At 42.9% G+C, this 8,674-nt stretch overlaps 1 pseudogene across 1 annotated transcript; it reads right to left on the minus strand.

Moving 5' to 3' along the window:
• Positions 1-702: 702 nt before the first annotated feature.
• Positions 703-7,879, minus strand: LOC311021306 (odorant receptor 131-2-like; annotated as a pseudogene). The gene is made up of 2 exons: positions 7,724-7,879; positions 703-1,522 (listed from the first exon to the last, which is right to left on the minus strand). The product of its transcript is annotated as an odorant receptor 131-2-like (transcript).
• Between the last annotated feature and the right edge of the window lie 795 nt (positions 7,880-8,674).

Genomic DNA, 8,674 nt, shown 5'->3' on the forward strand with positions numbered 1-8,674 from the left:
GCATCCACGTTCACACACATTTCTGTTAGAGAAGGATCTTAAGAAAGGGAGGGGGAGCTCCCCTTGTAAACCTGCCAGAGTGCTTGTTCTTTATTTCCCTACAAAGTGATGACATGCACCAACATCATCCACACCTGCTCATTGTGACTTTATACCAGAGATTGCATTGGAAGAGAAAAATAATCTTTTGTTCCACGCTGTACAGCAACGCATTAACAATATTAAACTCGCTAGCAAAGAGCTGTGTACAATAGTGTTGACGTCATCGTCCCTGACTCAATGCGTCATCTTATAAGAACCAAAACAACATTAAAAAAAGGTGAAGTATTGCTCTTTGGACTTCCTTTGTAATGGAGGCCTTGTGCTTGTATCTGTAGGAGGTGAGACACGGCAGGACGCTTCACAAATCACATGTTATCCATTTTAACAGCCATTGATCAATAGAGACAACCTGCTGCTTCCTGGTAGCCGCCACAGGCAGTGATTGGTCACAGACACGTACCATAATGCAGCGGGAAAATGTATTTAGGAAGACGTAAACAGCATGTAAATGTAAACGTGGAAGAACTCATTTACAGCTGCGGTAAACGCTATTTCCAAATTTCCAGAGGTGCTTAAACGTTCACGTGCGTTTAGGCCTCCACTACAGGCCTGTTCTGCATGGATAAGTGATGGTCTTGGTTTCATAATATATATAGACTCTCACTGCAGTTTCACAGGCCTCCTGTTTGAGATGAGAACATTTTCTGGGTTGCTGCCTATGCTCACTTTACAAAGCAGGTACCTTGTCATGTGTCTCCCTGAAGGTGTGGTCTCTTAGTCCGTAGACAATGGGACTAACAAAGCGTGGCAGGATCTGGCTAAAGACATAGCAGGCGATGCGTATGGCACCGTACTTATTGGGTAATAGGTAGAGCAGACCTTGTTCTAACATGGGCCTCACGTACGTCAGCATGCACAATAGCAGCTGGAAACCATGGAGGAGAATCGTGTTTCTGGCTTTTCTCATGTCTCCAGTTGCTTCACTGGCTGCAAACAGAATCCTGAAGTAGGTGTAGAGGAGAGTGAGCCAAACCAGGACAAGACAGATAACGTGTGAAGTGTCCCTCTTCTTCAGGCTGTAAGAGCTCCTGAACACAAAATCTCTGGCACATATAACCTTCGAGTGAAAGAAGTGCAGCGGCTCTGTGGCCAGCAGGATGAAGAGATCCGGTAGGATGGATAACGCGCTCACCACCCAGATCAAACCAATCAGGATGTAGGTTTTCCTGACGGTGCAGATATGTCCGTGGCGGAGGGGGATGCAGATGGCGATGTAGCACTCCACCGCCATACTGGCCAGGTTGAGAGGGGTGTTGAGGGTGGTGAGGATGGCGAAGATCAACGGGATGAGGCAGAAGGGCACATTGATTTTATGAAGCGTGTAGCTGATGGTGTAGAGGACAGTGGACAGGAACAGCTGCATCATGTCGTTGATCACCAGGTGGACGAACAGGATGTAACGAGGGTTTGTGTTGAAGATCTGGAGGATGGAATTAGCAATTAGCAATAGCATTTCAGACAACTTAGTTCATTATGACCTCTTTCTCAAACTCTCTTCTGCTACTTTCATTCTCCTTTCAAGGTTTTTGTCTGCAAGAGACCCAAAAAAAGGAAACCTCATTCACTAACCATTATTAAGAAGATTGTTCTTCTTAAACACAGTTTTCATAAAGATTATGACATTCACTAATGTTTGCATGTTTGAGTGTTGACATGTCATTCAATTATAATCATATTTTTATAATTTATAACTAGTTCAGTTATTATTTTCATTGTATTACAAAACATTATGCACTTTTGAAATCAAATAAAACAAAACACAACACGACCACATATTTTCATACATACTAAACAATTCTGTGGGTTTGCGTCTTGAAGACGGAGCTGTTGGCTCATATGCACATCTTTGACTCATTTATTATAAACACCAGCAACACTGGGCTCTATTCCCATAATGATTTATTTCATGAGGAGAAGGGGGATCTGCCCTGGTCCCCTGGTTGATGATGCCCAGATGTGTTGTCCAATCAGCGGTACGCATGTGCTTGCTCCACCATTGAGCGCACTATCGGCATCTTAAAAAGACGCTGGATGTGTTTTGACACAGCAGGTGGCGCTCTGCTTTCCAAACCGGAGAAGGTCTCTATAAATACAACCATTGAAATGTTTTTTTCTTTTTGCAAAAACATTACAGCCTATAGACAACATCCGGTAAATGCACCATCGTCATGGCAGGGGGTGTAACATTTCCCCTTCAGCCACCACAACAAGAGAGCTGTGCATCCTGATCCACTCCTGGGACTGCAAAACAACGTCAAATCTGAGGCGAAACAAAAAATGTTGCCAAATCTTGAAAAAATAAAGACGCACTGAAACCTGTTGTGATGCGTTTCTCTCTTGAGATTAATTGTAAGCCATAATTAATCACTGTAGTAGTCTACATTTTAAAGCCTTTATTATAACGATCAATTAGTTGCTCTCGGACTTGTCAGGATTGTTGTCCGAACCCAGGAGTGGGTTGTGTGTCCTTCTCCAGATACAGCATCCACTGAATGGGTAATAGCATCTATGCATCCTAATTAAGTGTTATTTTAGATCCACTATTGACGCTACACAAGATATCGACTCGTTTTCTGTTCACTTCCTGCAGCAGCCGGCTTCCTCCCTGTCCATGATCCCATGGTCCCTTGTCTTTAGATTTCCGTTTACGCATTCTTCACTTCCGTCTCAACTTTTCTTCTCAAGTTCTGTGTGTGATTTCTGTGTGTGATTTCTGTGTGTGATTTCTGTGTGCACACGGTTCAGCAGTCTCATGCCCTTTTATGAGCATTGGCGGGGCCTTTACATATGCTACCACAGTATTATATTTGTCTTGCATGTTTATGGCACTTTCCTGAAATGCAGGTACAAAGTGCTGTATGAAATCTCATTCAAAATAATGCTTTTGTAAAGACATAGGCTAGGCTCAGGTATTAAGGAAACATAATACTTTACAATAAATAAATGCAATCACAAGAGAGATGTGGGGTTTGGCACTTGAAAGTGTATTAAAAACAAAATGAGAATATTTTCCATAACCAACAAAGGAAAAACGTGTCAAGGCAAAAAAAAGCAAACAAGTTAAAAAAAAAGTTGACCAAAATCCTTTGCATCAATAACTGCTGTGCAGCAACCCCAGCAGCGTGTAGTGCCCAGGGAGGATTGGGGACAACTATTTCCTCATCTCCCTCTTCTTCCTCATCATCGTCGTAGTCCTCCTCCTCAGCCAAAGGTGCGCCTCCACGAACTGCCATGTTGTGGAGCATGGCGGTCACCACCATTGCTGCGCAACAGCTATGGGGCTTCATGCGCAGTCCTCCTGCGGACCCACCGAAAGCGCAGCTTCCATATGCCAATAGTCCACTCAACAATTAGGCGGGTTTGAATATGAGCAGCATTAAAAGCTTGCTCAGCCTGCATCTGCGGATTTGTGACAGGGGTTATGAGGTAGGTTCGGAGGGGGTAGCCACTGTAGAGCTTAGTTCGGGCCCAGAAAATCAAGCCCGACCCTACCCGAGCCCGTGCGCGTTCTGTCCAAACCCGGACCGACCCGACACATTACTGTAATTAAGAGCCCGAGCCCGATTTTAACCCGACAATTATTTTTAATGCATGAGGCTGTTGTATGTGCATATCCGCGGCTGCACCAAGCTCAGTCACAAAAATATAGGCTACAAATAATTTTATAGGCTACGTTAGTGCCGCGATTAGGATATGACTGGACAAAGCCGACACGTATATTACCGCCTTATTCTCCCACTATAGTCACTTGAAATGATCCCGTACCTCGGACTTTCCTAGTGACTTGCTCAACATTAATTGTCCTGTTTTTAATTTATCCTTTATGTCTCCAAGTTCCATGTTGCACTTTAGCGTAACTCCTTTATTCTTTGATTTAGCTGCACAGAGTGGAACCGTTATGAATGATGCATGCGCACTATGTGTAGCGTCTTTTTTTTTTTTTTTACTTTGTGTAACTTTGTACACGTCTTACGTAGACCTACTCTGCTAAACATATAACCAATAATATTTAATGTTTATGCCTAGCCTTCTCCTCAGATTAGGCCAATCGAGCAATGATAGAAAATAAATAAATAAATAAATAAAACAAACGAACACAAACGCTTGTTTAAAGGCCCGGACCAACCCGGCCCGTGGGTCGGTCCGGGTTTGGGTCGGGCTCGGGCAGAGAAGCTAAACTCTAAGCCACTGTCTCCAAGGAACAAGCTCTGCCCAAATCCACCAGTCGCTGCGTCCATACCCACCGCGGAATTGGCCCAGACAAAACTGTCAGGTCGAGGATGAGCCCTCTAAGGTCCACCACCACCTGTGCGTTGATGGCCGCGTAACCTTTTCTAGAAATGAAGGCCTGTTCGAGCCATATGGATTGGCTATAGGGAGCAGTGTTCCGTCCACCACGCCTATGACCCTCGAAATTCCAGCGACCTTATGGATTGGTCAATATATCCATGGGATTGAAGTTGATCCTTATGAAATTATGTATTCCAACTAAACAGCTAGTTGGAACGGCGACATCTTTGGTTCAGCACGAGGATGCGTTGTATCGCTGCCATAGTTTTGCCACCGTTCACAACCGTCCTCGGCGTCCATTTATGACATTTTAGCCACTCAGAATGCAAACAATTAATCGATTATCGATTAATTGTCGATAAGAAATTACTCGATTAAAATAAATTGCAATTAATTGCTTTTTGAACCCGTAATTCCCCGCCAGTCCACGTGAGGGCGCGCTTGACGCCAGACGTACTTGACGCACATGTGCGAACACAAGCGAAGCAGGGCTCTGACGACAACAAGACAAACGAGAAGCGGGACACCGAGAGCAGTTTTTCCCACACATTGACGAGACTATGGCGCACCGCAATATTTTATCAAGGCAAATGGACTTAACTAGCGGCTCTTATGATGGGCCTAAACGGGAGGGCAGCAGTGCGTATTATAAGGGAAATCCTTGCGGCTGGTTTGGCTCATCAACGTTCTGTTTTCCCCCTTCGCTATGGCGAGGCGTCCCCCGCGCCGACCCCCCCACCCCCCCTCAGCTGGCGAGTTCGACAGAGCTTGCGCGTATAGCCGCGTTCACATTCGTCGCTACTCGCCCGTCGCTGGCTGACCCACTTTCTTGCTGAATTCTATTCGCTGGCCAAGACGGCGAGTTCAAGCGGCAACTCTCTGTGGAACTCTCTGTTGACGTCAACTGTCAATCATCTCCATTCCGATTGGTACTCGCTTCACTCGCATCGCAGAAAGTTGACATTATTTTCTCTCCGTCCCCGCCCACATCGCCTGTCCTGGCCACATTCCGCTAGAACACATTCATATTCATTGACTGTTGTCACTCAGAGATGGGCGAGTGGTGACGTATGTGAACGAGACTTCAGTCAAAAAAGGCTGAGGAATAGTCACCCACTTATATTATTAATAAAAGTCATAATAAATTAATAGTATAGGCTCAGCACGGTGTTTTAGTCATTTTTGTTTTCATCTTTTCTTGAATGCTTAAACTCCTCAACCCCATTTAGTATGTCAACATTTGGATCAGAACCAGCAGTTTGTAAGAAATTGGTCAGGAAACGATATGTCATATTTTGGTTCTCAAAATTCACCAAATTGATGCATTAAAATGAAATTATTCAAAATATGATTTGCATTTTTCTTTATATCATAAGATAACATTTTATGTTACGTATACAGTAGATAGAACCTAATCAGAGGGAAATTCAGCTTCTCAGAAGAATTGCCGCTTATCAATTAATCTATCATCAATCGATAAGATGAAACAACTATCAATTAATGAATTACTCGATAATTTGCATCCCTAACTCAGACCCTAATTGTTGTAACCTGACTCTCTACAGATGAATTTCGTTCCGCCTAGCTCCACTCACATCCATCTGGGATCGCTTCCGTTGGGAGTGATTTCGGCACCAGATTTTATGGACAAGCCAATCAGGACGCAGGGCGGGAGTTTCATAGATGTGACGTAGCTGAGAAGCAACTGTGAGACTGTTTTGATTCAGACAACAATGGCGGCTCGCATCGCGTTGCATATCTTCGAGTCTGCCGATCAAGCGAAAGCACCGCATGCATATCGGAAATGACCTTACCTGAACTTGTAACAATGTTAAACCTAGTTCTTTAAGTCGTTCGTCTATACCTTTTTGGTTGGCTTCTTTGTTAAAAATAAGTTTGCTGTGCACAATGTTGCCTTTTATCAGCAAATTTTGATTGCACAAGACGACATTCATCATTTACCGACATTGTGCTGATTGCACTGTTGCTATATCCAAGATGTCGGCTGTTCTGTTTTGATTTTCCCTGCATCGCTCTCATCAGCGTCACGGGTTGGCTTCGATGTGAGTGGTTGAAGTACGTTAATAAAGATGACGGACAAGTGTCTTATCCAATCATATGCAAGGATTTTTGATAAGGCCCAGCCTTCTGAAACACCTCTCCAATGGAGCGATCCCAGATGGATGAGTGGAGCTAGGCGGAACGAAATTCATCTGGCGAGAGTCAGGTTATAATTGTTGTGCCAATTTCCCAAATTGCTTGCAGGATTGTACATGCCTTGACATGTACTAGGCCTAATGGGCTAATTAAATGACACTGTAATATACTTAGGCTACATCTGACATTGAGGTAAAGCTTAGCCTTGTGATGAAATGCATGCACATTTTATTTTGTGCTTGTGTGTTTCCAGCAATTATTTTCTTCATGAATGACTTAAAACCATTGGTGAAACACAACACTGGCAATGTGCAATTCCATGCGCAACAGGGATTTCTGGGTTACTGTACAGTGATGGCGACCAGCGTCAGGAGCTGAAACATCACTACAGTAGAACTAAGAAGGCTCTAAGCGTGCTCCAGACCAACCTACCAACGTATGACGTACGAAAGAGATTCGGAGCAAAGAACGTTTCTGGAAACACAAAATGTTAAGTAGGAACTCTAAGTAGGGGTTACAAATGACGTAGCATTAAGAAGGCTTTGGGAAATCAAGCCCTGTATCTTTTATAACCTGCTGCCATCCATTATTTAAAGCTACTTCAAGGAACTATAATCAGCAATAATCAGCATCAGGTTTTGGGTTTATGACATACTGAAAACTGCTAATATCATCCTTTGTTCTGTATTAGTCATTGTCCGTTCCTAACACATCAAACAGGAAGGAAGTGAATGAAAGTGAATTTGTGATCTTGAATTTTATCACACGTGAATGTGTTTCTTTTTAGGAAATTGTAGAATGTGTCCTTTCAAGCTAATATAAGCAACTGCAGCAGGGTCTGACCATCCTCCTGTACTATTGTAGGTCAATCAGTGTTATACTGAGACTGAATCCTAACCAGTTAAATGTTCCTCAAATTAACTTCAAATGGTGCATTATGCAAACATTTTTAAAGACTGATTTGTTTAAGCTGTGAACACATTGTGAATGCTTTTAAAAAAGAACACCCATTTTCCTAAAGCTGAGAGAGAGAGAGAGAGAGAGAGAGAGAGAGAGAGAGAGAGAGAGAGAGAGAGAGAGAGAGAGAGGTATTCAAATTGCTCTCTTTTGCTGACTGCTTTCCCCGGTTTTAACTTGCACCTATTGAGTGTAAAAACAATGTCAGACATCAGACCTGGTGCTTCCTGAAGGTGTAGACCAGAGTACTGTTGATGTAGTTGATGGAGATGCAGAGAGCTAAGACAATCACATTCTTGGTCATAGCTGCGGTGAAGATGTCCTTCTGACTCCCGGTCACATTGTAAGTGCTGTTGACAGATGAAGAATACATATCTGAAACAACAAAAAGTCTGAAATCAGCACAAATGATATCTAGATTCTGGTGTACCCCCTAAATAGTTTGGGACTTGAAGAGATCTCAAAAGGAGGGAAACAATGACAAATGTGCCACTCATCTAAGGAATAAATCATTCCCTTCTAAATCTTAATGTTCCCTCTTAGTTGAGGATATTCTGGCTCTGTCGCAAACTATAATATTAGTTTTAATGTGAAACTGTTTCATAGCAGATGGTAGAGTTAGAGCCAGTATGGTAAGGTAATGGCTGAGCATGATCCCCTTACTGGTGGCTGGTTTACAACCCTGGAACATATCCTTCTAAATCACAGACAAATATATGATGCAAAATACATATCACACACAGTACTGTAACAATAAAGATAAACATGATAACACAGGAACATACAGTATCACCGTGATGCAGTAGAGACTGTACTTACCCAACAGCACAGCAGCCAACATCAGTGTGTTGCAGGCGTTGATGCAGATAGTTTATATATGTTGATAGACCATGTGTGGGATTGTGTTGGCTCATATTGTGTGTGTGTGTGTGTGTGTGTGTGTGTGTGTGTGTGTGTGTGTGTGTGTGTGTGTGTGTGTGTGTGTGTGTGTGATCATATCGGTATGTGTATGTTTTAAAGGAATAGTTTCCTATTCCTGAAATATGCTTATTTCTTTATTATTTCAAATTAATTTCACCACGAAAAACTTCACTGATTACGTTTACATGCTCCATATATTAATTGTTTTGCCTTTATTCCTAAAAAAACAACATTCCTACTAAGCTGT

The sequence above is a fragment of the Eutrigla gurnardus genome, assembly GCF_963514095.1.
Source record: "Eutrigla gurnardus genome assembly, chromosome: 2".
NCBI lineage: Eukaryota > Metazoa > Chordata > Actinopteri > Perciformes > Triglidae > Eutrigla > Eutrigla gurnardus.